The sequence below is a fragment of the Equus przewalskii genome, chromosome 21, assembly GCF_037783145.1.
Source record: "Equus przewalskii isolate Varuska chromosome 21, EquPr2, whole genome shotgun sequence".
Taxonomy (NCBI): Eukaryota; Metazoa; Chordata; class Mammalia; order Perissodactyla; family Equidae; genus Equus; species Equus przewalskii.
This window is the reverse complement of record NC_091851.1, coordinates 33617966-33641190: the sequence shown is the minus strand read 5'-3', so window position 1 is coordinate 33641190 and position 23225 is coordinate 33617966. Positions and strand designations below refer to the sequence as shown.

Below are 23225 nucleotides of genomic sequence, written 5' to 3'. Positions count from 1 at the left end.
CTATGGGCGGTGTCCCACATGAAAAATAGAATAAGACTGGCACAGACTTTAGCTCAGAGACAATGTTCCTCAAGCAAAAAGAGGAAGAATGGCAACTGATGTTAGTTCAGGGCCAATGTTCCTCAGCAAAAGAAAGAAAGAAAGAAAGAAAACAAAGTGAGAAGAAAATGGAGCTATCTAGGAAAGATTCATCTCTATTTCCAGAATCTTGAAAAAGGCCTGCCACGTAGGGACTGTCTGGGAAATTATTACTGAAATATATGTGGAAGATAAGGTAAGCACACAATCAAACGTAACATAAGGCAGTCTGTGGTTAGTGTGTCATGAGAACATGCTGTGGGGATTAAGATTACATCTTGCCGCAGGGCTCGAGGAAGATAGGGCTGGAGGAAGATCCACGAACAACAGGGCATTTGAGATAAGCTTGACAAACGGACTCTGACAGGTAACAGTGAGAAGTAAGGAGACTGGTGGAGTACAGGGGGCAACAGAGTTGGGATAAACCCTTACGAATCTCCAGCAAAACAGGGAGAAAATAAGGCTGGAAAAGCAAATTGTGTGGGCCGTGGGTCTGCTTCAAGTCTCTTTATATAGAAAAGCACCAGAATCACAAATATTTCTGAGTTGATTCAGATCAATACATGAGCAGACACACTTAACGGTTAAATAAATCAAGAACTGACCATCAGCCTTTCTCGGACAAAGGGGTGATGGTGGTGGTAGTGGGGGTGTAACTGAATAAGTGAATGCATGTATATAAATCTAGAACATACACGATTATATGACAAAAGGAACATTACAGATAAGTTCCACCACTTTCATTACCTCAACACTAAATCACTGTAGTATGGTTTTTGTGAGCGTACACTTTCTTTTAATTTAACCTACAGCTCCTTTATTAGGGGTCTAGTTAGGTCAATGACTCTCAACAGGCACAGTCGATAGACGGCTTTCTGGAAATGGGGGAGGATAGGAGGGCATTTTGGGTTGTCACAATATTTGATTGCCCCCTCGCTCAAATGGGTACTCAGTAGGTTGGGACCAGCATGTTAAACGTCCAGCAAATTGTGAGGTCTTATAGAAACAAAAATTGCCCTTACTCTGCCTGACTTTCAAATACCAAAATATTCGTGTAAGTGGAAATCTGTTTATAATTATCAGAGCCTAGAACTTAACTCCTTTGTACATGTAACGAAGTACTTCTGCATGGTTTCTTTTTTTTTTGAGGAAGATTAGCCCTGAGCTAACATCTGCTGCCAATCCTCCTCTTTTCGCTGAGGAAGACTGGCCCTGAGCTAACCTCTGTGCCCATCTTCCTTACTTTATATGTGGGACGCCTACTACAGCATGGCTTGCCAAGTGGTGCCATGTCCGAACCCAGGATCCGAACTGCTGAACCCCGGGCCGCCGAAGCAGAACAAGCGCACTTTACCACTGCGCCACTGGGCCAGCTCGTGCACACTTTTAAAGGCAGTGTATTTTCCAAGAATGCATGGAAAAGGAAAGATGTAAATACCATGGAAAAGGAAGATGATGCTCTGTTTTGTATTTAGGAGTGAATCAGAACGTCTGTAACACACTTTCAAATAGTTCGGTGAAAAACTGAGACACACACATATACAGATAAAACACATGCAGCAAAATGTTAACACTGCTGGAGCTAGGTATTTGGTACAAACACTCACTGTACTCTTTTATTTTTTTCTAAATGTTTGAAATTTTTCGTAATAAAAGCTGGGGGAAAACTCCATCTGGCCCTCATTAAGTGAGAGGTTATAATAGAGGCTAAGAGCACCAACTCTAGAGCTCTGTGACTATAAGCAGTTTACTTTCCCCTCCCTGTGCCTCAGTTTCCCCATCTGTAACATGAGGATAATAACAGCACCTACCTCATAGAGCCGTTACAAAGATTAAATATGCTAACAAATGGAAGCTGCTTAGAACAGAGCCTGGCGCAGAGTAGGCCCTACTGCAGTCATAGCTATTATCATCAGATCTCAGCAAACGGCCGCCCACCCAAGCACCTGCCCATCTCGCCAACCTCAGTTCCTTGAACAAGCAGAAAGGTTGGAAATTCTTGACCAAGAGTCGTTTTTTCACTATTTCCTTTCAACCAGATCCTTTCCCTCAGCTCCCCTTCTTGAATCTGCTCAGCCAGATAGATCCTACTTAGCCTCTGACACTCTGGTGCATTTTTTTCTCAGACATCTCCCGACCTTATTCTCTCCCCATCCCACCTGAACACCTTCCTCCCTCCTACTTCTTACTCATCCTTCAGGACTCAGGCCCAGCACCAGCTCCTTTGTGAGCCTTCCCAGGCTCAGCCATCACTTGGCTGTCCTCCTTTGCAGTCGTCCCAGACACTTAGCATAAGACTGCCTCGAAGTGTCAATTACCTTTCAATTTGCATCTGTCTCTCTAAACAGACTTTGAAACTCCTTGAGAACAAGGGCTATACCCTTCTTTGCTATAAATTTTCTTAGGCTTCTCACAGCCCCTCACAGAGGAGGCATGATGAAATCTTTCTTTGATCTAGGTGGTTACATTTGTTATCTGAAGAACTTGCCCTTGTTTTCAACGCTGCCTCAGATAAAAACTTGCTCCAAAGGCTTTGCCCCAAACAGAACACTTCACTTGACAGTATCTTTCATGCTAATATAAAGTCAAAGGCGGTCCCAAAGAGTTCCAAGCTGCATGTGCTATGTTCAGAAGCCAGGGCACACTGAAGTACTGATCTGGGTGTCACCTGGTGCTTCCTCCTGAATATACCCAAAGCCCAGTCCCAGCTGCATCTTCCTTTCTCTCCCAGCAAACCCATCACTCTGCCTGAATTCCCTGTGGGGAAGACCAACGTGATGAATGGATGATACTCTGAAGGTGACAGGACAGACTCCTGTTCCTGAAGTGGTCTCTAAGAAAAATCTCTACACATAGGAGGAAAGCAAGGGAAAGGGAAGCATCATTCCAGACTGAGACTTTGGTTCCGGCACCAGAGCAGAATTCCAGTGAGCTACGCTGGACCATGCTGTTGATAGAGTTCCCTTGCTTAGAACCTTCCAACACCTCCCACCGTACTCAGAATGAGAACCAAACTCCTCGTCACAGTCTACAAAGCCTGGGATGAGCCAGGCCCTTTCTCTAGCCTAACACTGTACCACTCTCTCTCTCATTGCCTATCCTCCAGCATCATGGTCCTAGCTGTTCTCCAAAGAGGACAAACTCAACTCTACCTCAGGGCGTTTGTGCCTGCGGCTTCCAGCGGTGGTTCTACCACTTACCGGCTGTGTGACCACGAAAAGTTACTCAATCTCTTTGAAATTCAGTTTCCTTATCCATAAAGTTCTATCACTCAGGAAATATTTATCACGTGCTTACTACAGGCATGCCCTGTTCTAGGCACCGGAGATAAAGCAATGACAAGAATAGACAAGGTTCCCACTCTCTTTAGCTCGCCTTCTACCAGACAAAAGGCAACTAAACAAACAAACAAATAAATAATTTCATACAGTAGCAAATTCTATGAAGAAAATTAAACAGAGTAATGGGACAGATGAATGAAAGTGGGGAGAGCAGGCTACATTACAGTGGTCAGGGAAGGCAGCCTTGAGGAGGTGACATTTGAGCTGAGATCTATTGTTTAGGAAAACTGGGTAAAGGATACATGCGATTTCACAAATGCATATGAATCTACAATTACCCCAAAAAGTTAAAAAAAAAAATCACACTGGCTACTATGTGGAGATTTATAATACATACATACATACATACATACATAATATGTACACATACACAAAATCTTTTTTTTTCTTTTTTTTTTTGGAAGATTAGCCCTGAGCTAACATCTGCCGCCAATCCTCTTTTTGCTGAGGAAGACTGGCCCTGAGAGCTAACATCCATGCCCATCTTCCTCTACTTTATATGTGGGACGCCTGCCACAGTGTGGCTTGACAAGCGGTGCCATGTCAGCACCCGGGATCCAAATTGGTGAACCCTGGGCCACCAAAGCAGAACGTGCGAACTTAACCCACTGTGCCACCGGGCCAGCCCCCATAATATCTTTTTTTAACTTTAATAATCTGTTTTATTTAACCCAGTATTTCCAAAACATTATCCTTTCAACATGCAATCAATATAAAAATTATTAATGACATACTCTTTATCTCTGTCCTACGTCTCTGAAATCCTCCGGGTACGACACATCTCAGTTCAGACTAGCCCCATTTCAGGCGCTCAACAGCCACCTGCGGCTAATGGCTACCACAGTGAACAGTACAACCAGAGTTCCACCGAAGGCCTTTGATCGTGGGCATTTAACTTTGACCCTCATTTCTCTCTGTACTCACTCTCTTTCGTTTCCCCCCCAGTTTTATTGAGATATCGTCAACATATCACATTGTATTAGCTTTAGGTGTACAACCATAAATCTTGCAGTGGGACAAGAAGGGAACGAGGGAGACCGCGAGGAGTCTGCTGCTGTCTGACGGCTCACCCGTCGCAGCAGCGCGCAGGGTGTGTTTTGCCACTGCGGCAACATAACCAAACGGACTGGGTATGGACCAAAGAGCAAGCGAAACCAAGGAAGGTTTTTAGTTCAAGCAATTGGGTATTTACCTAAATCATATCTACCTAACAGTGCTTCCGTGAGAATTAAATGAACTCATACGCGTAAAACGCCCAACACAATGCTAAGCACACAGGAAATGCTCAATGTGTGTTGAAATGAAAAAAACAAAAATTGATCCTCAAGTTCCAGCACGTAAAAAGCTAAGGTACACCTCCACTGGATAAAATCCCCCAGTTCTTTCAGAAGCCAAAACTGTTCCAAACTTCATTTTTCAATGATTAACAAGGAAGATCCAGGAGTACATTTAGTCTCCTTTCTAACTTCCTTTTCACTCAAAGACACATAAACGTGTGTCGCTGAGAAGGGTTCCACAATTAAAAAATTCTAAGTTTTTCCTGTCAACTCTCTCAATTTAGAAGTTTAGATTTACATTAAATCTAAATTAGAAGCAGCCTATCTGCTAACACAACATACATGACTCGATGACTACCAGAAAAGATCTGCGCTGGACTCTTCGGAAAGAAGTATCAACAAAAATATACTGGAATTCCAGAGAAAAAGAGTCAAGAAAAGAGACTGTGTAATAAAACATTTAAATAGAACAGTCTATGGGAAATAAAGCTAAGAGTTCATGCATCATTGCAGCCAAGAGTGACATCAGGATATTGCTCTTTTTGAGATAAAACTGCATTTTGTATTTATTGGTTTTTGTTATTTGAGGGTATAGAATGGGGGTTTAGTTTGTTTGAATGAAGAAGTTTATAAAAGTACAAGATGCTATAAATCACAAATGGTAAGAAGGCCAAATTTTTACCAGCTAAAACAACAAAAATCCAACTTTTAAAGAGTCAAACCTAATGGCAAGCGGCAGTTCGAAAAGAGAAAATTTTCCTGAGAATTTAAGTTTGGGGCACTGACTTTGCGCCCTGGATTTCTATAGCTCTCATACCCGGGAGACATGACAGCTGATTGTCCTGTCCAAACAAACTGCAGAAATAATTACAACCACCAGGGAGAGTCCATTTCTCTTCCCACAGTATCCACTGGTCCTTATCACAGACAGATACGTGTTTGTGTGGTTTGGATGAATGTTCTGCATAATTAGAATTCTTTGCAGTACCGAGCAGAAAGCAAAGTCTTTAAAACTTGTCATTTAAAAGAAAAGAAAACTGATTTTTTTTTAGAGGAATTCTGGCTTTGGGAAAGCTATTTTTAACTAGGAGTTGAGCACAGTGTTACAAGAAAAATATAGACAAATGAAGATACTGTTTATATTTCAAAGATGGTGAAACAGATTCTGCTACAAAATTTTTCCAATACTAATCTCCAGGAAATGCTTCCTTAGGAAAACTATTTTTATCCCTTTATCAACTTGGTGGATAAGTGTTTCATTTCCAGTACATATATGGACAAACTATATAAAGCAAAATTGTTTTCATGCTCTAGAAACAAACATTTTACAAATGGAAACGAAGTTTATTGTACTATAATGTTTATCTGCTAGGCTGACGAATGCCCTGGGGCCACTGATATCATGAAGTCTTAGAACAAGAGTCCATACAAGGAATAGGCTTGATTCCCAAGAAACTCCAGAAGCACGTCCTCCAGACCAGACACCACACTGGAAAACTGTGATTACCGTTAATTAATCCAGAACACATGTACATGTATTATTTTACTGCCTTATGTGGTATATAAGATGCTATATCACTCCCATTTTTCAGATAAAGAAACTGCAGCTCAGAAAGGTTGATGTCCAAGGTCACCAAGTTAGTAAGCGCCATGGCCACCAAACTTAGCTCTCTCCAGCTATGCAGTAGTGACAGTAATGCAGCGGCACTGGCAGGATTTAATTTGCATTCACCACGTGCTGGACACTGTTCTTTGTTCATATATTCTGAATAGTGTTCATATGTCAACTCCTGCAACCCTCACAACAACCTTATGAGGGAGGCAGGCAGGTTTGTTTCTGAGCCACCAGCCTCCTCTTTCTCCATCCTGCCCACCATATATGCGTGCTTCTTTCCCCACAAAATCAAAATGGGCATCCCAAAGTCCTCACGTTCTCTCTACCAAAATCAAAACTGGCTCTAAAGTGTTGATAATTATGGGCCAGCCCCAGTGGCCTAGGTGTTAAGTTCGGTATGCTCCACTTCAGCAACCCAGGGTGGTTCCCAGGTGTGGACCTACACCACACGTCTGTCAGTGGCCATGTTGATGCAGCAGCTCACATACAAAAAGAGGTAGACTACGGTAACAGATGTTAACTCAGGGCAAATCTTCCCCAGCAAAAAAAAAAAAAGAAAGAAAGAAAAAGAAAAACCCAACAGGACTTGATGGTTGCAATTTGTTAGGTTTGTTCAAAAAAATAATAATAATAAAATAAAATGTTGATAAGTGCTGAAGCTGGATGATGGGTAATGAAAGTTTCTTTATACTATTCTCTCTACCTTTATGTTTGAAAATTACCTTATAAACACCAGTTTTTGTTCTAACGTGGAATGTGACCTATTGAAGAGGCTAGAAGACTAGCCTCCACTAACAATGAATTCAAAGGAAGTGTTATGGAAGATGGCTATATAATAAGGAAGAAAGTGACACATTGATTCATTCATTCATTCCATGAAAATAAACTGAGCACCCATTACGTTAGGATATGTAAAGGTCCAATGAGGACTCCAGTGCTCAAAAAGCTAAGAATTTAATAGCAGATACAAAACGAATGCAAAAACAATTACAGAGGAGGACTATTTATAAGAAATGCTATAAAAAGAAAAGTTCAAACAAAGTGTTACGTGAGAAAGAAGTCACATCAGGACAATCCATTACACTGAACTTTCTGGGACAGCCCAACCTTTTTGGTGTATTAAACACTAAACATTATCTAAAATCAGCAAGTGGCCCACAAGAAGAAATGGAGCTAAATGCAAAAGAAAAATTAGGGCTGGAATGTCCACACGTCCTCTTTTATGGAATTACAACAATGGTTTCCAGACTGAAATTCAGGCCTCTCAGAGAAGAGGAGCAGAATTCCTCCGAAGTCGGATCAAAACATACTGATTGGAAAAGATTTAGCTGTAAAGAAGCTCACCCGAGCACCATTTATAACACTGAAAACTGAGAAACAATGTAAATGTCCAACAATAGGGTCTGGTTGCCGGTAGCCGTGGCTACATCATTTGATGGGCTGTTTGACAGGGTCCAGCCGATTAACGCCGAGGGGTGCAGCGTCGTCCCTTGGTGAAGAATAACCGGCCAGCCCCTCACATAGTTCTGAAACCTGTGCTGCTTCTAATTGCCCTTCATTCCTTTTCCTTTCTTAACCTCCAGTTTTCACTCCTTTGGATGGCTGCTTGGGAGGCACTACCTCCCGGGAAAATTAGATATAGTAAGAGAATGTGAGCACCTGCAGGTAACTTTCAAGATATTTTTCAGTTAATTAATGGAGGAGCACACAGTCCCCTTTGAGACAAGCAGAAAGGAATCCTGCCCAGATAAGATGTCGAATTAGGTTTATGGCCTCCATCTGGTTAATGCTTTCTTCTTCCTCCAGTTCTTTGTCTAAATATATATATGCATCGTCCTTCTAAGTTTGCTGGTTAATTGGATGATCAAGAAGTATCTATATATTATTCTTGACCCTCTGCTTTCTGTTAAAATGTTATAGAGGTTTTCTCCTAAAAGCAATAAATAATAAATAATTGATGAGTAGAAGGGCCGAGGGGTGCAGGGATGCCCCTCGGTGAAGAATGGCCGGCCGACACCCCTGATATTTTCTGAATTACATGCATGCTTTCTATCAAGGTTATGTCTATACTTATTTCTGTTTTTCATTCTTGAAGATATATAGTTTAGCTTAGCTTTTCAGCCCTTTACTTTACTAACAAAATGATACTTTCTCCGGCAGTGTGCTTAAGGGACTGTTAGCTCTACAATCTAAAAGACAAAGGAATGCTTTCACCCAGTAAAGGGCGCGAAAATGTAAAGATGTTTAACTGCCCGCTGAGAATGCAGATAGCCCTGGGGATAAGATACCCTGGAGTTGCCCTTTTTTCCCATTAACCATCTACACTAATGGCGTAAATGATTGAGGGAGGCAGGGATGGCTCCACCAGAATGTAACCAGACGGACTGCTGTCCTGTCCGGAGGCCTGGACCTTCTCTCTTTGATTTAACTTTACCATGAATTACAACAGATGCCTAGGTACCTATCTCTTTTAGCTTAGAGACAACAAACACTAGTTAATTGCAGAGAAGACTACCATTAACCTTATGCTCTATAGAATAGAATGCTAATAAATATTCTTGTGTTCGTTTTTTACTTCCTTATCTCTCTGAGAATATTTGTAGAACTATTTCTGTACTAATCCTAAAAAATATATAAACGACACTTGTGCACAGTAAAGTTGGACTTGCTAACACCAACCCAAGTCTCACGTCCTCTTTATTTTCCCCTCATTGCGCTGACGCCGCCCATCCCTCAGGAACCTGGACTCAGCTGGGGCGGGACTCTGGCATTTGGTGACATTTTTCATCTCAACTGATGCACAGTAATGCATACATAACAATCTAAAAAAGAAATAAAATAGAAGTTCTCTTCCTGACAGGATTTGGACTAATAATGGCAGAATTCATTAAAAAAAAAACAAACAGGGAGGAATCATTACAAAATGTACATTCACTTGCCAAATACTTGATAAAAGACCAAGGCTTTTTCTTTGAGAATAAATTCTGGCAATTAAAGTTCCTGCATGAACCACACCCATGATGCATGTCTATGAGTTCCAGTTTTTACCAGAAAGACACTTGCCAAGTAGTCTGAAGGCAAAATCCTACATTTTGATGAATTTTTTTCCCTCAATCTTTTCAGAGGTCTCTTCTGCCTCTAATTTGACAATAACTTTCTTTTAGTCATTTATCTTTATCAGGTGTTTCAAACACATTCAACTTATATTTTTTTTAACTGAGGTAACATCGGTTTATAACACTGTATAAATTTCAGGTGTATGTCATTATATTTCGATTTCTGTGTAGACATCCAACTAATTTTTCACAAAGACAATGTCTTTTTTTCCTTTTTGTCCTCATATTTCATTATTTAACAAAACATCTAGTTATTGTGTAATTATAATAATAAAACTGGCATAAACAGGCTTGGGAACAAGCCCAGCTGACTCTTGTTGATCATTATCATCATGGCAAATACTTACAATGTGTTTAATATGCGCCAGGCACTGTTCTAAGCACTCTACATCGATTTATAGTCCTTTAATCCTCACAGTCTAGGTACCACTGTGACTATCACTTTACAAATAAGGAAACTGAGGAACAGCGAAGTTAAGTAACTTGCCTGAGGTCACACAACTAGTAAATGGCAGAGTGAGAATTCTAACGCAGGCAGTCTGGTTCCAAGTCGGTGACTTTAATCACTATAAAACCAGACGGAAGAGAGCTGCAGTGTGCAGGCGCTCTAGAGCAGTGCTGTCCAACAGAAGTTTCTGCAGCAGTGGAAATGTTTTCTATCTGGGCTGTCCCATACAGTAATCACTAGTCACATTTGGCTATCGAGATTGAGAAACTGAATTTTAATTTAATTTTAATTAACTAAAATTTAAACAGCCACATGTGGTTAGTAGCTATTGCCTTGGACAGCACAGTAGAGAGCTGTCTACTAGCCGAGAACATTCAGAAGGCCATGGGAGTTAAACACTAACTTTTATAGTGAAAATGGAGAGATCTGTTAATCTAGCATCTGTTACGTGAGATTGGTTAAGAAGCTTCTATATGTTAACTGACATGAAAAGATACTCATGATGTGGTTAAACGGAAAATATCAATTATAAGACATTACATAAAGTACGATCTCATTATTTGATTCAAAAATTATGAATAGAAAGATAGTAAACATATACAAAATTGTGGTTTCCTCCAAATGGAGGGTACAGTGGCTGCCTTCTCTGGTGGCCACTTTCCCTTTCTCCCACCGCAACAGAATCCCTCTACTGTTGGGAACGGTGATGTGTCCAGCTAAGAAACGACATTCACCAGCCTTCCTCACGGACAAGAACGGACAATGAGAAGTAAACTGAACGTGTTGGTTGAGACTTCCAGTAATTTGAAGGGTGTCCTTCGCCCTCCCTTTCGTACTTCTTCCTGCCTCAAGGAAAGACTGTTCATCTAGAGAGCTAGAAGCCCACCTGTGACCACGAGGTGACCATGAGAGTGCCAGCCATGGTGAAGCAGAGAGAGAGAAAGATCTAGACTGCATGATGGCACTGTGGAACTGCCATGCCAGCAACACACTGCCTACTTTGGATTTAATGTTTTTTGAAAGAAAAATAACTTGTCTTATTCAAAGCACTGTTACCAGCAGCCAACACAATTCCGAGCCAACCAATGTACTCAGCGTCCATTTCTCCTGCTCACAGAAAAAGCTCCTTCCTCACAGAAACACAATTCTGTTCCTGATTGGCATAAAGATAATCTCATCCCCCCTGTAAACACATGCAGTGAAGTGTTCAAGAACCAGGCCCAAGCCAATAAGCATGGCATTGCCCTGGTGACAGGAATTCGTTCAGGAATGGGCACATGACCCAATTCAGGCCAACGAGATTCTAGGATTCGTATTCGGGGGCTTCTGAGAAAAATTCTCACTCTTAGGAGAACAGAGGAGGAGAGAATCTTTCTACTCCTTTGGTGAGTGCCATACATGGATCTGGGGCCCAGAACTGCTACATCTGTTTTGCTGCTGGCCTGAGGATGAAGCCAACAGACTGGGGAGGGCACAACCAAGAGAATCTTAGGGAAAGAAGACTGAGGCAGTGGACTAAGTTAATCTTGAAGTCTGTCCTACCTCTGGGACAAGTATAAGTTATACGAGCCAAAACATATCCACACTATAGCGATGTCATCTCACAGGCAATGGAATGTGTGCTAAGAGTTATTCAAACACCGTGAGGAAGGCGAGTAAGTCAGGTCTTCCCAGTGGGCATGCAAAGTTGGGCCCTGGGTCTTCCAAACACTTCTGTGCCTTTTCCATGCCTCCTTTCCACAAGGCCTGATAAAGCTACTACAGGGGCTAAATTCGGCATGTCCTGCTTGGGCAATCCGGGTTCACGGGTTCCGATCCTGGGCATGGACCTACACCACTTATCAAGCCGTGCTGTGGCGGCACAGATATTAGCTCAGGGCCACTCTTCCTCAAGCAAAAAAAAGTTATTATATACTATGTGCCCAAATATTGAGTTATTTTAGAAGAGCTTTCATACACGCTTTTGCAAAAAAAGGTTACTGAATGAGTGTATATGTTTCAAAGGCTTCAAAATGATCACAACAGTTAACACTGATCTGTCAAGTGTACTGACTACTTTCCAGGCCCTGTGTTGAGCCCTCTCTCTCATGCAATCCTCACAAGAGACAAGGAACTCTCCTTACAGCCACTTTACAAGTGAAGAAACACCAAAGCTTAGAAAGGTTAAGTAACTTGTGCATGAAAGTAGAAAGTGCCTGGGCCAAGATCTGAACTCATGTCCAAAGGATTCCAGCACCTCCTAACCATGACTTTGTTCTATGTGCACTATTTTAACAACATTTTGGTCAACGATGGACTGCATATATGATGGTGGTCCCATAAGATCAGTACCATGTAGCCTAGTGTGTGGTAAGCTATACCATCTAGGTTTAAGTACACTCTATTATGTTTGCATGACAGAATCAGCTAACAAGACATTTCTCAGAACATATTCCCATCCTTAAGTGACACGACTGTATTTCAAAATATTCTGACTGTATTTCAAAATATTCTTTTTTTTTTTTTTAAGGATTGGCACCTGGGCTAACAATTGTTGCCAATCTTTTTTTTTTCTTTTTTCTGCTTTATCTCCCCAAACCCCCCCTGTACACAGCTGTACATCTTAGTTGCCAGTCCTTCTAGTTGTGGGATGTGGGACGCCACCTCAACGTGGCCTGACGAGCAGTGCCATGTCCGCGCCCAGGATCTGAACCCTGGGCCACCGCAGTGGAGCGCGCGAACTTAACCACTAGGCCACGGAGCTGGCCCCTCAAAATATTCTTGACTCTCTAAGTACACTATACTCATCAGACCACTAGTCCCAATTTTTTGGTTTGGAAAATATGGTCACCACATTTACTATGTTCCACATATAACATGCAGAGATCAAGAACCACTGAACGTTAGACTTATGCACACAAGAAAGCAATATAAGTACGTATGTTTAACTGATGCTGAAAATTAGGATTAGACCACCAACTTTTCTAAGTTTCCTTTTGGTGGTAAGTAGAAGCACACAGTAGGTAGGCTTGTGGAATTGGGAATGGAAGGAAAGAAGATAACGCATTTATTAAGCCCCTTCTAGTGGCAAGTTCTATAATGGTTAACTCTCAAAAGACTTCATGAGGCATTTCACAGATAAGGGGACCAAGACTAAAAGACCTTGCCCAAGGTAACCCTGATCTGCCTGAAACCCAAGTTCTTGTTCTTCCCACTATACAACTCTGCATTCCGATGAGTTCTAGTATCTTCCAAATATTGGCTAAAAAGAGAACAATGACTCTGAGGCCATAGGAAAGCTATGCCATTTTATTAGCCTCCATGGAAATACCACTTTAATTTTCAGTTACTTTCAATCATGGTGCCTTCGGCTTTAATAAATTATCCATAAAAAATAACAAATTGAAAATAATGCCTCAGGTTTTAACTTAAAAACCACAAGGTAACAGGTATTATGTTTCAGATAAACTAATTTGGAATAATATATATAGCATTGATTTTCTTAGGTAGTAAAATATAATCAGTAAGCAGTAGAATGCTAAGCTTTGGTACAAATATTCAAACAAAAACACAGTCTAGTCTTAAAAGTACACTGGCCACAAAGTCTCATTTATAAAAAAAAATCACCCAAATCTACCTCACGTACAACTAAATGGTATCATATTAAAATATTTACGAAAACTTAGAAGTCCTATTTTTAAATGACATATGTATATGACACTGTCATTCTCTAGGCAGCTGAGATCCCCAAATAGAGAATATTATAGCATAGAATTAAGAAGGCTTTATTATTAGTTTGCTAAAAATAAAATTAAATTAAAAACAAAAAAAGGTTTATATGAAAAACATTTTGCAGTTTCTTTGTTCAAGAGGTATCGATCATCTGCCTATGTATCACCCCCAAATCCTCCCACGCTCAGAGCCAGCCAGACTAAGTGCTAAGCTCTTTCTAATACCTTGGAGCTATCAGTTGTCTCAAACCAAAGGAGACTGCTAATCACCTTTTCAATAAGAAGGGCGTGTCACCAGTCCATACAGAAATAAAGGCAGCAGCTGAAAAATGAAACTGAGCAGGGCATGAGGTAGGAGCAGGCTTAACTACTCAACAAGGGAAAACATATTTCAGAAATAATAATAGCAGCTAATATTTACTGCGTGGTTCTCCCAGGCAGGCACTGTGTTAAGTGCTTTAACTACTTATTCAATCCTTACAACTCCATGCAGTACGTACTATTATTAAGCTTAACAGCACACGTTTGTTCAGAATATTTCCAGGATATGGTAAAGCCTTGAAATTTGGCTCCCCCACTTACTGGCTGATTCTGAGCAACTTATACTCTCTGAACCCCAGTTTTAAAATGTTAACTGTACACTGTAGTCCAACATCTGCATTTCCTAGTCCCTCATCTCTAGTGTCCGACTGCTTATGTCCTAAGCCAATCCTGATAAGGGCAGGAACAATATTAGGGCGGCCTTTGTCACCATCGTGTGCACAGGAGGTCTGGGTGACCCCGCCCCACTCCCACATCCGGAAGCCAGCCAAAGGGCTGAGTCAGTTTCTCTAACAGCCCAATCCTGACTTCTTTCCCGTTCCCAACCACCTAATACTGATGAGGCTCCAGCATGCCTTTTAATGATGCCAGAGCTGGTTGGAAGCATATTTACTACCTCAAGGGTAACAGAGAACCAAAAACATCAGTATGCGTGAAAACCCCTGGAGAGTTCACACTTCTTCACGTATTCAATTCAACTTGAATACTAGAGGATTAGGTCATCAGCGATAATGTAATTCTGGTTAACTGGCAGTCACCCAAAAAGGCTTTAAAGGAATTCTAAAAGGGATCGATAGACTGTACTATTTTATAAGTAGTAGATTTGAACATAATTGAATCCTTGGCTAAAGAACTTGCTATATTTCAGGGTGGTCATCTGAACACTGGAACAATACGGTTTTTGAACATGACTCCCATAAGAAATACATTTTATATCATGGCTCAGATAGACATACATAAAAAGAGCTGAAACACAAGTTTTACAAAATAAAGCTTATTCTTACTATATGATACACGCTCTGGGATTTTTCCGTTCTTCCTATCCTGTTTTTTCACTTAAAAAACATGCTGGAACCTCTCCCTCAAATAATTCCTCAATTTACTAATACGTAACAACCTACAGTTAGAAAAACACTGCTATAGGCAGCCCTTCCACTGTGTGGTTTGGCCAATGCATAAGAACAACCCAGGAAAGCAATGTTGTGAGCAATGAGTGTTGGACAGAGCATAGAGCTTCTGTTTTCTTTTCTTTTTTTTTAATATATTAAGCTGAGCTATTAATTGAGGGATTTTTCTCCACCTACCAGAGGAGACAGTACACGACAGTGTGCAAAGGCTTCCTTTAACTGAGACAGTGGGATTTCACAGAGCACATGACTTGGCATCAGAAAACCTGGATTCATTTTGCAACTCCCAATGAAATAACAGATCTAAGAAATGATCATTAATAGCTGCTAAAACCATTCTGTGAAAGACTAATGAGAAACTTACAACGGATGGATCATGCAAACAATACCTAAACCCAATGGTCAATTTTAATATCACACAGAGAGAGAACTAGACTTTTCTGCCTGCTGATGTAATACACAACACCACCTATTAAGTATAATGGCCAAAAAAAAATAAAGGGAATAGAGGAACACATTAAAGGGATGCAATCAGCCAAATCCAGAATGTGAGAAGTTGTACAGGACAAAAAACTTGATTTTTTCAACAAATAAAAGGAGGGGAAAAAAAAGAGAAATTGACACAGATTAAGGAATGGTCAATCAGACGTAATAAGTGGACCTTATTTGGATCCCAGTTCAAACAAACTAATGGAAAAAAACATTTATGAGATAGCTGAAGAAAGTGAATACTAAGTGGATATCAGGTAATATTTAGGAATTACAACTGTTCATTTTCTTAGGTGTGATAATGGTATTGTGATTATAGAGAAAAAAGAGAAAAAAAGTCCCTATCTCCTAGGTATGCATATAGAAGTATGTATGGGGCTGGCGCCGCGGCCCAGTGATTAAGTTTGTGCACTCCGCTTTGGCGGCCCAGGATTTTGCTGGTTCGGATCCTGGGCATGGACACGGCACTGCTCGTCAGGCCACACTGAGATGGCATCCCACATACCACAAATAGAAGGACTCACAACTAAAAATATACAACTATGTACTGGGGGGATTTGGGGAAAAAAAGGAGGAAAAAAAAAATGAAGATTGGCAACAGTTGTTAGCTCAGGTGCCAATCTTTTAAAAAAAAAAAGTAGTATTTATGAATGAAATGATATGATGTCTGGGATTTGCTTTAAAATAATCCAAAGTGAGGAGAGAGTGGGGGAGTATACTGAAATAAAATGGGCCACATGTTGTTAACTGTTGAAACTGGGGTATGGGAATAAGGTATTTATTCTACTATCCTTTGTACTTTTGTATATTTTCAAAACTTTCCATAAGAAGAAGATATAATATAAAAAGAAAATAAGGAATCCTGGATTAAAACTCCAGGGTGTATTAGATGTCGGAGCTGGGAGGTGTGCGGAATCCTCTGATTTCAATTTTCTCATCTGAAAACGGGAATGGTAATCTCCACCTCGTTTTTGTTGGGAGGAATGAAATGAGATCATGGATTCACATCTTTTGGAAATCCAGCTCTTATAAATTTACAAAGCTCTTACAAACATTAGCACAACAGTTAGTTCCTTCTCTCTGAGATGCTCTGGAAGCAGAGAGAGATTACAGGTTTGTGGGAATACAAATAGCTAATAGTCTGAAGCTATTCGGACTCATAAGAATTTCTGTTTTGTAGTAACTCCTCAATATGACACTGTTTTCTTCATAATGGCCTTTCTCTCCCAAAAGGACAGTGTCAAAGATATTTGCAATAAATTGAAGTTCTCTAACTGGAGTTGTTTATATTTCTTGTTTACTTTCCCAATTAGTCATATTTCCCCTACTAAAGGTAAAAAGTAAATTTACAGTAGACTGTATTGTTGAGATAAAACCCAACACAATTAACAATCAACCTAATCTAAATAGGACTCTGTTTAAAATATCCAGGTGCTTCTAGAAGAATAGATAGGTATCTTTCAGCACTAATGCTTCATCTCAAATAAAAGGAAATTAACAGAGGTTCAACTCTTAAGTAACACAAAGGGAAACTTGGCACTATCTGGCTTCAGCTTGCAGAATGAGTGAAGGGAGCCAGAGTGATCTTTCTATAATGCAAATCTGATTAAGTCATTTCCCTTCCATCAAAGGCTTCCCTCTGCTTTCAGGAAAAAGTCCAAACTCCTGAACAAAGGCTCAGGGGCTCTCCAGCCTTATTTCCACCTTCCTTCCCTAGTTTAAGCCCTCCAAGATGAGGCCCCTTCACACCATAGGCAGGGAAGTCTTTGTCTTCCACTCGTCTCTCCCTTACCTCTTAGTTGTCAAGTCCTGTCAATTCTCCTGAAATGTCTCTCAAATCTGCCCTCTCCATTCCATTCCTGCTGCCACTACCCTAGATCAGGCTTTTTTTACCTTTACTTCCTCACCTCCCAAAACAGAATATATATCTTTATTTCTGCTTCTGATTATGAAAGCAATTGATGCTCATAGAAAAAGAAAAGTAAAGCAATAAGGAAAGGAATAAACGTCTCCCCACGATCTCATGACACAGACATAAAGAATTTATCTTTCTAGTACACTCATGTTCATGGCAGCATTATTCACAATAGCCAAAGTGGGGAAGCAACTCAAAGGTCCATCTATGGAATGGATAAACAAAATGTGTTTATACACGTAAAGTACCTAGAAAGTGTATATGTATACATACAATGGAATATTATTCAGCCTTAAAAAGGAAAGAAATTCTGACACATGCTACAACATAGATAAACCTTAAGGACATTAAGCTAAGTGAAATAAGCCGATCACAAAAAGACAAACATTGTATGATTCCACTTACATGAACTATTGAGAGTAGTCAAATTCACAGAAACAGAAAGTAGAATGGCAGTTGCCAGGGGCTAGAGGGAGGGGGAATAGGGGACTAGTTGTTTAATGGGTATAAAGTTTCAGTTTTGCAAGATGAAAAAATTCTGGAGGTTGATTGCACAACAATGTGAATATAGATCCTTAACACTACCAAACTGTACACTTAAAAATGGTTACAATGGGGGCTGGCCCGGTGGCCGAGTGGTTAAGCTCGCGCGCTCCACACTCCGCTGCAGGCAGCCCAGTGTTTCGTTGGTTCGAATCCTGGGCGCGGACATGGCACTGCTCATCAAACCATGCTGAGGCAGCGTCCCATATGCCACAACTAGAAGGACCCACAATGAAGAATATACAACTATGTACTGGGGGGCTTTGGGGAGAAAAAGGAAAAAAATAAAATCTTTAAAAAAAAAATGGTTACGATATAAATTTTATGTCATAGGTATTTTACCATAATTAAAAATAAAAAAAAATTTTAAAGAATTAATCTTTCTAGACATTTTTCCTATAAATACATATGTATATACTTAAAAAAACAAATATAGGAACATACTGTACTATAATCTGCTTTTCACACCTAACATATGATGTAAACATCTTTCATCTTTCTCATATATATATATATATATATATAGCTCCCACCTCATTCTTTTAATGGCTGATAGCACCCATCATATGACTGCACCATAATTTAAGTTTTCAGTTTTTCAATATTATAAAAACATCATAGTCAACATCTTCGCATATTTTCCCATGATATCTTATGATAGACATTGCTTTTTCCACATGCTCCTTTTCTAGTATGGAGTACCCTGATTTTCCCAAGGGAAAAATACCTCCTCTTCACCCAAACACCCATTCTGCCCCCTACCACCCCTACTCCAGTCAACTCTTATTTTATCTGGCTAGCCTGGGCACATTTATTTTAAAGTTTATTCCTGGGTATTTATTTTTCATGTTGCTATTGTCATTAACTACATTTTCTGACTATTACTGCTGACATAAAGCTAGTGCTTTTTGTCTATCTTGTAGCTGCTTGTTCACTTAACCTTATTATATCTAATTTTTTTTTTTTTTTTAAGATTTTATTTTTTCCTTTTTCTCCCCAAAGCCCCCCAGTACATAGTTGTGTATTCTTCGTTGTGGGTTCTTCTAGTTGTGGCATGTGGGACGCTGCCTCAGCGTGGTCTGATGAGCAGTGCCATGTCCGCGCCCAGGATTCGAACCAACGAAACACTGGGCCGCCTGCAGCGGAGCGCGCGAACTTAACCACTCGGCCACGGGGCCAGCCCCTAATTATTTTTAATTCAATTCTCTCGAATCTTCTCAGCAGATAATCAGATCATAGGTAGACAATCATATCATCTAGGTAGTGAGTAAGAATAAAAGCTCTGGGCTCAGGCAGACCTGGATTCAAATCCTGTATGACGGTGGTAAGCATTTTACCTCAATTTCCTCATCCATAAGCTGGAAATTATAACAGAGGTGATCTCTCAGGGTAGTTGTAAAGACCACATTATTAACTGAGACTAGCACATGAAACGTGCTGAACACAATATTAGTTCAATAAATGTCTGCTATCTGATGATACTGAAAATATAACTTTCTGTCCACACTTACACCTTGCATTTCTTTTTTCTTGTTGCATGACACTGATGCACTCCTTTTTGGCATTGACCTCACTTCCCACTTCTCCAAAAAAGTAGAAGCCTTCAGATTCCTTTTAAAGGACCTGTGCTGTGGATCTTACCACTCTCAGCTTCTCAGGAAAGTTGTGCCACTGATTTCCCCCTCATCTCCTGTATTTTCTCAGCCTCTCTCTCACTACTGGCTCTTTGCCATCAGCATTTAAATCTGCTCACATCTCTCTCATGCTTAAAAAGATTTCACCTTATTCCCCAATCGTTCTCCAGCCTTCTCTCTCTCCCTTCACAGCCAAACTTCTTTGAGCTGCCTACACTTTGTCTTTACTTTCTCACATCCCACTCTCTCCTCATCCCACTGATACATTATATTGAACCTTTGGAAGCTGCCGATATAGATTCCGCCTCCACCATTTCACCAAATCTGCTCAATTAGGTCCCCAGTGACCTCTATATTTATTTATCCAAAGGGCACATTTTAATATTTAACTTATTTTACTCGAAATCTCAGCAGCATCCAGCAAAGCTGACCTCTTCCTTGGGCTTTCATTACTGCACTCTCCTAATTTTCCTCCTACTTCTCTGGCCATTTCTTCTCGGTGTAGTCTAAGCGAATGGTTGTTCCAAGAGTGTGCCACACAGTGGCCCTGAATGATCCGGGCCTTTTTTTATCTCTCTGAATGGAACTCTTTCAATATTGATTAAGTTCCAGTTGTAACTGGACTGCTTTCGTCTCCATGAATGTACCTTTGAACGTGTCTGGAACACATGCCATGAGGGCAGGAACCTGATTCCTTACTACCTACACAGTGCCTGGCACACAGCAGAGGCTCAATAAATATTTTTTGAATCACCATAAATGAATGGCTGCAATGTGGAAAACAGATTGAAGGAGTGATGAGACCAAGAGAGCACCAAAAAACCCTGATCTTTCTGAAACCATACCTCTGGTCAACACACACTCACTGCCTGTTTAAAATCCTCTGATGGCTCCCACTGCCCCCAAGATAAAGTCCGAACTTCTCAAAACTCACTAGGAGATACAGGAAAGTGTTTCAGAAGGGGCACCAGCTTATCTCTCAAACACATCTAGCCAGACCACTTCCACTTCTCAGAATGTGTCTCCAGCCAGCCTATGAAATCCTTGCAGATGCCCAAGGAGCCTGCACTCTCTCCCCGGGGCTTTGCACGTGCCTGCTCTCTGCCTAGAACACTGTGCACTTCACCAGCCTCATCTTCTGGCCATTACAAAGGCAGGCTTCACGTCTCATTTTGGAAGTCATCTTCTTTTAGAATCTCTTCGACCATCCTCCCCCACTTCGTCTCCAGAAATCTGGGTTAACTGCCTTATTGGTGCATTCACAGTCTCCTGTATGTCCAAAATCATAGCTCGAATCATAATGAATTCCTATTTACGCCGTAAAACTATGGAGTTCCCTGAGGACAAGACGTCTCATTCAGTTTTTTACCCCTGGCGACCAGCCCAGGCCCTGGCACACAATAGATGCTCAGTGATGGACCTCCTTGTAGTAGTAGGAATAAAAAAAGCTCTCAAGTATTGACGACTTACCTGCAAGGGCATTGAACATAAATTTACTTTGTAATAACCTTGTAAGACACGTGCTATCATCTCCATTTTGCAGATGGGAAAACTAATGCACAAAGAAGTCAATTCTCCCTGGCCCCCGAAGAGTCACACAGACATACATTTTCTGCAGTTTTGAGTTATTCCCCGATCCCCAAATAAGAAGGGCTTTTTTTTTTTTTTAAGAAACTTTCGGATCAGGACAACGGCCCCCAAATAAAATCAACAGCCGACAGCTCACTCCACGCCAGTGCCGAGCGGGGTTAAAGGGCACGAGGGGGCGCCGCCCGGGCGCGGCGGAGGGGTTAAAGGTCCGACCCAAGCCTCCTTCGCGGGGATCCCCCGCTGCCCAGCCCCTCGCCCGCTGCGACGAGTCGACGCCGGTACCCGCACGGCTGGGCCGCGACTGCCCGCTCGGCCCCTGCTCACCTGCCGTCCCGCCGCCTCGCCGAGCCGGGCCGCCGGCCCGCAGCGCCTCCCCCGGGCTGCGAGGCGCTGGCAGCGCGCAGCGGAGCCCGTTGCCTTGGCGACCGGAGCTGCGGCGCTCCCGCCGCTCGCGCTACGGCGGCTCGGAAGGGACTGGAGGGTTCCCGTGCCCTTCGGCAGCCCCCGAGCGAGAGGAGGAGGGAAAGAGGGTGGGAGTCGGGGTCCTGAGCAATAAGGGACCCGGGTGGGGTTTAGCAGCCTGGAACTTAGTCCCTGGGGAGGGGAGAAGGAAGAGAATGCTAGGGGTAAGGGGGCCAGGAAGGCCGGGGGTGGGGTGGGGGGAGGACTTGTGCCACGGACGCTGCCTGTGCCTCACTTTACCCCTCTGTAACCTGACATGGGACCGTTCGGGGAGAGGACGCGGCGTAGGCAGAAGCATGCTAGACTGGGATTATTTAAAGACGAGAAAACTGATGTGGGAGGGGTGGCAGATGCCCCACTCATTAATCTCTGAAGGGGTGGGGTGGCAAAGAATGAATAAACTTGTTTCTTTGGGCTCAAGGTGAGAATTAATCACCAGATTTTATTTCACTGTGGGAAATAATTTATTTTAACTTGTGACGAGCAATTATGCTTCTTGGAACAATCCTTCAGATATACTGGAACATGAGCACAAGGGATATTGATTGCTCCGTTGTTTGTAGAAGCGAAGCGTTGAGACCAGTCTAAATGTCCATCAGTAGGGGATTGAATAAATAAATTATGGTACATCCATAAAATGGATTACTATAATAATAAGAGGGACCCAGGTAGATACAGATGTAGATACAGTTTAGTACAGACCTCTCTTCAAGCTACGCATACAGCAATAGTCACCTAACTAGTCCTGTCTTTGCTCCAACCCTACCCCAATGCTGTCCCAGTCTATTCTCCACCCAGCAGCCAAAATGATGCTTTTAAAATGTAAGCACGATCATGTCCTTCCCCTGCTCAAAACCTCTCACTGTGCTGAATAAAGTGTAGAGTTACCATGGCTGCCCACAATCCTCTAAGAGAACTTCCCCTGGGTACCATCCAACCTCATCTCTCACCATTGTCCCTCTTGTCTATGCTCCAGCCACCCTGGCCTTCTGGGTTTTAAGTTAAGCATGTGTCTGTTGCAGGGCCTTTCCTCTTGCTGTTCCATGTTGGGACCACTCTTCCTTCAGATATCCCCATGGATAGGAAGGAGCCTCCTTCCTATCTCTGCTCAAATGTCAGGTCTTCAAAAAGACCACCTACCCTGACTCCTCTAAAATACCAGACCCCACCAACTCTGTATTCTCCTCTCCTGGCTTTTTTCTTCACAGTTCTTCTCAGTGTCTGACATATTATATATTAGTTTGTTTATTGCTCATCTCTTTTCATTACAGCATAAACTCTTAAGGGCAGGCATTTTCTTTTGTTCCCTGCTGTTTTCTCATCACCGGGAACAGTGTCTGGCACATAGTAAAAGCTTGATAAATATTTATTGAATGAATGAATAAGTTAAGTGAAAAAAGCAATGTGCAACACCATGTGGTTGGAATGCAACCACGTGTAAAAAGGGAGTGACAGATAATACATATAATGCTGGCATGTGCATATATGAACTCTGGAAAGCAATTTGGGAGATGGCGGGGGGTAGGGGAGATAATACATATTCCTCATATGTTCTTTTA

At 41.6% G+C, this 23225-nt stretch overlaps 1 protein-coding gene across 3 annotated transcripts in view; it reads right to left on the bottom strand.

Annotated features, from left to right (window-relative positions):
* Positions 1-21655, bottom strand: part of PKIG (cAMP-dependent protein kinase inhibitor gamma) — a 76373-nt gene extending 54718 nt beyond the window's left edge. Inside the window, exon 1 of one of the 3 annotated variants that reach the window (XM_070588388.1) lies at positions 21529-21655. The gene's annotated coding sequence lies outside the window, so the exon portion shown is untranslated. The remainder of the gene's footprint in view (positions 1-21528) is intronic. The other 2 variants (XM_070588390.1, XM_070588389.1) reach the window with 2 other exon arrangements.
* Between the last annotated feature and the right edge of the window lie 1570 nt (positions 21656-23225).